This window comes from Panthera onca, chromosome B2, assembly GCF_046562875.1.
Source record: "Panthera onca isolate mPanOnc1 chromosome B2, mPanOnc1 haplotype 2, whole genome shotgun sequence".
Lineage (NCBI taxonomy): Eukaryota > Metazoa > Chordata > Mammalia > Carnivora > Felidae > Panthera > Panthera onca.
In genome coordinates this window covers 1,975,624-1,984,585 of record NC_138343.1, presented here as the reverse complement: position 1 = coordinate 1,984,585, position 8,962 = coordinate 1,975,624, and the positions used below count along the sequence as shown (strand labels likewise).

The 8,962-nt window shown below is 48.9% G+C and overlaps 1 non-coding gene across 1 annotated transcript; it reads right to left on the bottom strand.

The window, feature by feature from the left end:
* Positions 1-380: 380 nt before the first annotated feature.
* TRNAT-CGU (transfer RNA threonine (anticodon CGU)) lies at positions 381-454 on the bottom strand. Its single transcript has one exon. It is a non-coding gene; the product is annotated as a tRNA-Thr (tRNA).
* Between the last annotated feature and the right edge of the window lie 8,508 nt (positions 455-8,962).

Here is an 8,962-nt window from a genome sequence, read left to right as displayed (position 1 = left end):
TCTCTGTAGTGAACAGAGGATTCATGGTTCATGAATTTCTCTTATTTTATGAAATCATTATAAATAGAGCTGGAGATTGCTAGAATCTAGAGACATTACGCATTTCTCCGTGTCTGCCTGCTTTAAACTGTAACACCCCGCAGGTGCTCAAACACCCTTCTACTAGGAAAAGCATCCTTCCTCGGCAGTGGGTCGCATTTGAACTGTCATCTCCCTAAGAATCCACTTTTCAGGAGCAAGGAGCTCGAGCAAGCTGCAACCGAACAGCTCGGGTTCCACCGCTGGGAGATTGGTGAGAGTTTGGGGGGTGAGTAGGACTGACTCGAGGGGCCTCGCCAACGTAAAACGATTCTCAGGAAGAGTGGGTTTCAGAAAACGCCAGGCCCTACTGGGAGTCGAACCCAGGATCTCCTGTTTACGAGACAGGCGCTTTAACCAGCTAAGCCATAGAGCCACCCGGGAGCCGGCACCGCGCTGAGGCCTCGTGTCCCTTGGACAGGGTGGAAGCGAGCTCGCATCGCGGTGGTCTCCGGAAGACACGCAGGTGCGGAGGGAGGCTTCTCTCCCGCAGGACGCGCTGGGGGCAGAACACCAGAAGCACCAGGAGGCCGCAGGGGCGGACCAAGGGTTTTTCTATTACCCGGAGGAAGAGTGCCACAGCGGGTCGAGGCCACGCAATCCGTGGCGAAGACCGTGACAAGAAGGGCTATTTACAACTTAAAGATGACCGCAGGATTTGCACAGAGCGGCCGGGCCCGGGCACCCGCGTACCTGCCCGAGGCGCCTGCAGCCTCCAGATGCGGGACACGAATTGCCGCGCGTCCCCGGGCGAGCGGAGGAGGCCGGGGTCAGGGGGCCCTCAGCGACAGGTGGCAGCGGGCCCCCGGCCCTGTTCCAGGGCTCAGCCAACATCTGCGGGAACGACTCTGCAGGGGGCGCCTCTCGGGAGGGGTGCGCAGTGCGAGCCACGTGGTCAAGTTTTGAAGCATCCACGAGGAAAAAGCCGTTTGTCGGCTGGTTTCCCGCATCTCCGGTCCCCTCGGTTGCTCTCGGCGACAGTCTGAAAATCAGCTCGCCAAGCATGGCAGGCCTGCTCCGCTCGAACCCGCCGCGCCCTCAGGTGACCCCTTCCCCCCCCCCCCCCCCCGAGGTCGCCCCCTGAGGTGACCTGTCCCTCCCAGGTCACCCCTGCCCCCTCCAGGTCGCCCTCCTGCAGTGACTCGCCCCCCCCCCCCCAGGTCATCCCTGCCCCCCTCCCGAGGTCGCAGCCCCGCGGTGACCCTCACCTCCTCGGTTGCACCCTGGACCCGGAAGGCGCCCTGTTGCGCTGCGCGGGCGGGAGGCGCGGCGTCAGGGCGGGGCGGGGCCTGGGACCCGAGGGTCTGCGGGGTGGGGGGGACCTGGAGGGGCCGGGACTGGGGGCGGCGGGGGGGCGGCGGCTGGGAGGCCAGAACGGCAATGGGGGTAGAGTCGGGGGCCCACCCGGACCGCGCGGGGGTTCGGGGCCGGATTTTATTCCCCGGCCGGGTCCCCCTCCGCACCCCCAGCCCCGTGTCCCGGGGGCAGAGTTCAGGCGGACGATCCAATCCGGGGGCTCGGCGCCTGGCGTCCGGTCGGTGGGCTCAAGGGGCGGTCTAAGCACAAGCGTCGCCTCGGACTGTGCGGGTTGCAGGCCGTGGGACTCCCGACGCCTGTGCCAAAGGGAGTGGGTGACGCGCACGTGGCCGCCTGGTGTGTGTTCTCCACACGGGAAATAGCTCCGAAAGAATCGTGTGTGTGCGCGCGCGTGCGCGCGCATGTGTGTGTGGGGCGCGTGTGCGCGATGAACTGTGAATAATACTTTTGGGTCAGTTACTCATTTATCTTTTCACTTTACGTGGAGGTTTTGTTTGTTTTTTGAATCTCGGCAAACTATTTTGAGGTTCACAAACTGAGGGAAAATAGACATGACTCACCAAACACTTGAGGGATCTGAACTGTCTATTATGGTCATGGAGGTAGGAGAGAGGTTCTGGCCGCTCTATTTAGCCAGAAGTCATGAGACCACAGTCTGCATTTGTAAAATGAGTTTTGCCATTAAAAAAAAAAAAAAAAAAAAATCCTTGGACTCCTGGAGTGAGTTTTGTTTGGTGTTGTTGAATTAACTATTCTTGCTGGATTCTTAGTTATATTTTATTTGAGATGTTGATCTTTAGACGTTAGAGTTGAATTGTTCTCACTTGGTTTTCTTTTGGGTGCTACTTATATCAGGTTTTGGTGGCCCTGACCAGCAGGTCAGGCAGCTTTCCATTTCTTATGCCCTGGAACTGTTTTCAACTGACCACGGGAGTGATCTGATCCTTGGCAATTTGAAGGAACTTGCCTAAGGGAGTGAGTGCTTCTCAGAGTGGAAAAGAGGCCTGACGCCCTGTTCATTTGCTTCTCTGGTTAACATTCCAGCTGAATGTTTAACTTGGGCATGTCCTACTGTCTGTGATTCTCGGTGTATTTGTTGACAGACAACGACACTAAAAGACTAACTGATCCACTGTGTCTATTGTCCTTGTATATTGTCCTCCTGGCACAGGCAAGCCTTCAGTCGATGTTGCTCATTATTATTATCACATCAATGTTGGCCATTTATATTGTCCTAAACTCAGTCATTCATTACTCTTATCATCAGATACAGAGGTATAAAGTTGTAAATAATATTTGATTTTTGCTTAAACTCTCTCTCATCTATTCATATATCTACACTTTCATTACTAATTTTGAATTCTGATTTTATATTTTCCTTTGATTAGACTTTCCACTGGGTTGTATTTTGGTTTCATTTGTCAAGAAGACTTTTTTAGCTCTCCTAGCATGTAAACAGTTTTTCTTTTTAAATTTCTTTCTTCCATTTTCATTTGATAGGTTTTGTGGTCTTTTATTTATTTTTTAAGTGGTGTACTAAACAGTAATTCAGTCATTTTTCATCTTATTCTTTAAAAAATGCATCTGAAGTTATGAATTGTTCCCACTGGCATGCTTTAGTTACATCCTACTGGTAATGACATATGTTGTCTTCTCATTCTGTTGTGCATAGCCTTCAGTTTTAGTTTTGATTTTCTCTTTGAGATATTTTAAGAAGAATTTGATTTTTTTAAGCAAAAAAATTTATATTTTTAAATTATATTTTGATTCTTATTTTTTTATCCTTATTTTCTAGTACATTATTTTCTAAATTAAGAAAATATTTTGACAGTTTCTTACTGACCAATACATAGTCAAGTTATGAAATTCCATGGGTAATTTTAAGATGGTGTATTCTCCATCTTTAGGAAATAATTTGATTGTATTTATCGGGTTAGTTTTGTTGATTATTTTTAAAGTTTCTTATTGCTTATTTCTTTGTCCATTGATATTTCTTGGAGTGAGAATGGTAAATTAAAGCCAATTATTAATTGTGTCTTTCTACTTGTATCTCTGATGAATTTCTGCTGAATGAAAATTGCTGCTTTATTTTTTTGAGCATAAGTATTGAAAGGCAAAAATCTTTGTAACTCCACTTATAACTTTTAGTATTTTTAAATCCATGGTTTTGAACTTTTAAAATGCTGGGAAAAACTGCAATTGAGATTTTTGAGTAGACCTACTGTGTGCCTTTTAGAGAAATTCTAGGGGTAATGGAATCTCTCATTCTGGCCAAGAACTTCCCAGAGACTTGAATAAAATGTGTTTCTGACCTGAAAATCTGGGACGAGCGGGAGAATCACCCTTTTAATGTTGGTGTTTTCTAGGTCGCATCCTTCATTGTCCTACTTTTCCTGGAGAGAATATTCATACTATTCCATACATTCGCATCTCCCAACTACCCAAAATAGGCTGATGGCTTCTAAATATCTTTCTCACAAAGACCTCTGTAGAATTTCACAGGATTGTAGACAGCTGCCTATGAGACATTTCCACCTTATTATCTCACAGACACCTGAGCACATCCAGTCCTTCCTATTCTTTTCTCCTTGTCAACACCACAATCCAGAAACCGGGTAAGTACCCGAGATGATGCTCCATCATCCGTTCCCTCCTCACGCATGTATTCATAAGGGAATATGCAGTCACGGCTGTTGAGGCTCAAATAGGGATCTTTGGGAACTCACCACGGCAATCACAGCATTAGTAGTTCCAAGTGGCGCCTGCTACTGTGAAATCATAATTTGATGTCATTGAGAGTTTTTGCTATTAATGCAGGTAACCCATCAATAAACCAGCTATTCCAAAGATAAAATTCTAGTTTTAATCTGATACTGTCTCTAAAGAACCTTGTAGTTTAAGTAGATACAAACCTGAGGTTTTGCCTGGACAAAAACATTCTGGATCAAGTTTCCCATGAGGGATAGTTGAATTTGCCCCCCAAATTATGAAAAACAATCCTAAATGATGCTATGTAGCATCCCAAGTTTGTCCTTCTTGGCATGGAGGGAGTTGTAGACATCGGGTGACCTCCTGGCTGGGACCATGAAGGGCAGAATGAGCCGCAGCCCCGTGGCACCTCAAAACTTCAAGGCAAGCATTTTGTCCTCGCCTTCTTGCTACCTTCTGTCCCCTGATGGATGGTACCTCTTAAAATGCAGGACAGGTGTGGGCTTTGGTTCCTGATGAATAATCCAGTTATGGAGCGCCTGCCACAGTCTTGCGTCCCCAGGTCTTATGCTCCATGTGGCTAATGCCAGGCTCACATCAACTACTCATCCTCTTTGCACTGAGAGAAGACAAGTAGAAAGTTTAAAGTTAGCTCACATTTTGGCTAGGGTTTTTAGACATGGTCCGTGAAAATGTACTGGCATAAAGTGGCTGATTTCAGGAGAACTTGATAGCAGACATAGAGGCATGGCTTCTACATAACTTTGCAAATTAGGAATATATGTTGAAGCCAGGAGATACCCTTAGAACACAGTGATTGATCACGATTTATTTTATATTAGAATTTTATTATTTTTAAATTTTTTGTTTATTTATTTTGAAAGAAAGAGACAGAGAAAGAGAGAGAGAGAATCCCAAGCAGGCTCCACACTGTCAGCACAGAGCCCAACGTGGGGCTCAAACCTACAAACCATGAGATCATGACCTGAGCCGAAATCAAGAGTCAGACACTTAACTGACTCCGTCACCCAGGCACCCCCAATTTTATATTAGAATTTTAAATAGACTATTAAAGTCGTAAATTATTTTCTCTCCTTTGGTGGGAAGTCACTGTCTGAGACTCAGTTTTCCCTAATTAAGGGAATAGAAAAATTGCCCTGCTGAGTATCACTTAGTTTTGATGACCATTTCTAAGTAACAGTCCTCTTTGTTCCATCATATAATCTGTGCATTCCATGTATTCCTTACATTCCATTTAGTTTATCTTCCAAGTTACTAATGTCCTTGGTATCTATATTTAACACAATTAGGAATTCCGCCTGTCTCACCAGCGACTTATTATCTATGCTTCCCACATCCTATGAAGTTTTGCCTTTATCTCATGAGCGACTACCTTAATTACCCCCTAGATAGGCTTTATCCATCCAATTTGCTTTCCCACTTTCCATATCACATATTATCAAATAGTACAGCAAACTCATATTTCATGACCCACCAACTGAGCATTCTGTATTTCTGGGCAGGCTAACAGTGTCCTGTACACGAACGGTCCTGAGGTCCCAGAGGTGAAGACAGAGCTCCAGGCCCAGGCTGGCAGGGTTACCGTGTGAGGCTCAAGGTGTCAGCATATCAGGTTCTTCAAAACTAATTTGTTGGGTGATACTCAATTTCAATTCCTACAGATTTGCCTGCCGGAAGCAAAGAAATTGGAAAGAGAGAAAAGATCTGAAAAAAGAAAAGATCCCCAGTCATCTTTTCTCTAGTCCCTCTGAAATTATAATCTAAAAATTGACGGGGTGCCTGGGTGGCTCAGTTGGTTGGGCATCCGACTTCAGATTATGATCTCATGGCTCATGGGTTCAAGCCCTGCATCGGGCTCTGTGCTGACAGCTCAGAGCCTGGAGTCTTCTTCCGATTCTGTGTCTCCCTCTCTCTCCGTACTCCCCTGCTCATGCTCTGTCTCTCTCAAAAATGAATAAATGTTATAAGAATTTTTTAAAAAATAAAAAAACCCTAAAACTAAGAATTGGTATGAGCTGTACGTCTGCCCTAAGCGTCGCTCTGAGGTGACGAAATGGTTTGCACCGTGTCGAGGCCACTACATTTCTGAGGCCAAACGGCGTCTGAAAGAATTCAACGTACGTTGCTCTTTCCTTTTAGAAGAACAAAAGGGTGGGTAGTCTGTGTGATTTCACAAGGAAAATTTGGGCGGGGAGGGGGGGGAAGGGGAACAGAATCTCTATCAGGAACTTCCCAGATTCAAAGAAAATAATGTTTCTGACCTGAAACCTGAGGAAAGCAAGAGAAAATTCCGTAGTCAGAGCAGCGGGTGAGGTGGGCTGGCAGGCGGGGTGGTGACGGGAGAAGAGAAAGTGAGACTTTTCCCGGGCTCCAAATCACATTGCAAGTCTGAGTCTTTGGGAAGATAAAGGAAAATTGTTCTGACTTGTTCAAACGGACAGAAGACTTTACCTAAGACATCTGCAACAGAGCCCAAAGTTTGGAAATAGGGGAGCCAGACTGAACTCCGCTCTGCACACAGCAGGGACGTGTGGGCACTTACAGCTGACACGCAGGGTGAGGGGAGGTGGGCCAAGCACTACTGAGACGTAGCAGGATTCTTGGCAAAGCCTGGCCAACGTCAAGTCCTAGTTGAGAAGGGGGATCGGAGGAGCCTGGCCAAGGTCTGGTCAGGGAGGTGTGTGTGATGATACACCTTGAATTTGGGCCCACGTGGAGACCACAGAGGTCAGACACTGAGGGCACTGACAGCCGGGGGATGGCTGAACGGTCCATGTCGACCCTGGGTCTTAGGAACACCTACCGGCTGAACGGGGGAGGCAGTGGGGCTGAGGCTGAGCACAGTGGGCGACCACGTGAAGTGCAGGGGCAATTCTTTCATCCTGTGTCAAGACGCCAGCATTTTGTGCACAGCCTCCACTCCCCAGGGCAGCATATACTAGGATCGCCTGGAAGGCCTTTTATTTTTATTTTTATTTTTATTTAAAAAAAATTTTTTTTTAACGTTTATTTATTTTTGAGACAGAGAGAGACAGAGCATGAGCAGGGGAGGGGCAGAGAGAGAGGGAGACACAGAAGCAGAAGCAGGCTCCAGGCTCTGAGCTGTCAGCACAGAGCCCGACGTGGGGCTTGAACTCATGGACCGTGAGATCATGACCTGAGCTGAAGTCGGCGGCTTAACCTACTGAGCCACCCAGGCGGAAGGCCTTTTAAAGCACACACTGCTGTTCTCACCCCCAGAGTTTCTGATTCAGTAAGTCTGGGAGCGAGCTAAAAACTGCATTTCTTTGTCAAATATTTTTAATGTTTATTCATTTTTGAGACGAGGGGGGAGGGGCAGAGAGAGGAGGACAGAGGATGTGAAGCAGGCTCTGTGCTGACAACACAGAGCCCAATGCGGGGCTCCAACTCAGGCACCGCGAGATCATGACCTGGGCTGAAGTCGGACGCTCAACCGACTGAGCCCCCAGGCGCCCCTCAGAACTGCGTTTCTAACAAGTTCTCAGGTGATGCTGTTGCTGCTGGTCCTGGTCAGGACACATCGCCGAGAGAATGAACTCCCTATGGATGGAGGGTGAGGAGGGGAACACGTGGGTGGGTGGAGACTCTCAGGGGTCCCTCTGGGTAAGGAACTGTGGAGGGTAGTGGGCAGTCTCCATGGCCTTACCCAGGTCTGCTTTGGCAGGATGGTGCCCCTGCCCCCGCCTGTGGCTCCCAGCTGCCCCTTCCAGCCAGAGGAGTCACCTCACCTGGAGGTCTCACCCTGGGGCTGGGGGCGACCCCACAGCCAATGGTTGACTGACCTGAGTTACAAAAGACCATCCCTCTTCCTTCAAGGTGGAATGATGATAGCGGGCTTTATCCCGAGGTAATCTCCAGCAGAAATCCCGCGTTATCTTCTTTCTTCCTCTGCCCCATCCTGCATCACTGGTCCCTTCTCCTGAGACCACTCAGTAAGCGACATGTGTCCACATCTCAGTCTCAGTCTGCTTCCTGGGAACCGAAGCCAAGTCAAGGGGTATTTGTGGGGGTCACAGGATGAGATCCGATGTGCTCTGGCACGGACCCTGGCCCTCCCTTTCTCAGATTTGGGGACTCCGGCTTCCAGAACAAACAGGTGCTCCCAAAGCCCAGGAATGCCAACGTTCACGCAGTCCTCGGGGAGGCCTGGTTTCTACGTGGTAACTGCCGGAGGGAGAGTGTGTTGGGGTCTGGCCTCCGGGAGTGGCCGCATCTCAACTCTGGGAGTAGGCGGTTAGAGGGTCTGAGTCCTGGTTCCCTGGACTTTGGAAACCGCACCCCACCCCCCATCCCGCCTGGGGACTGTCCTCAAAGGTTTTGTGATCCGGAGAGCAATAGTCATTTCAGACACCTGTTAGGTGGCTGGTGGGGTAGATGCCTGTGAAAACACCGCACCAAGTGTATCTAATTTGCATGATAGTTTGTGGGAACTTCTGGTTGGAAGAAAAAACTCCGCAGCAATAATAGAGCCAGTGAGGTCATGATGAGCACCGAGACGGCAACAGTAAGGTTCCAACTTCCTTAACGGACCTGAGCAGTCCTGCGCAGCCCGCCAGCTCCCAGAAGGTTCTGTGTGTGGCTTTCCCGGGGGACCAAGATCTGTCACAGGGGTCGGTGAGGAGGGGAGAAGCGGGCACTTTATCTCCGGATCCCCCCTTTATAAAGACTTCTACATTCTCCTCATCATTGCCACCATCCTCTGCAACACCTGCCCCCACACCTGCCCCAGTTCCCCCACCTCCCAGCGCCAGGAAGTTCCCCCGCTTCTCTGGCCTCAGATCAGCCTTTCTGTTCCCTGCAGGGTCAGCCTTTGGGG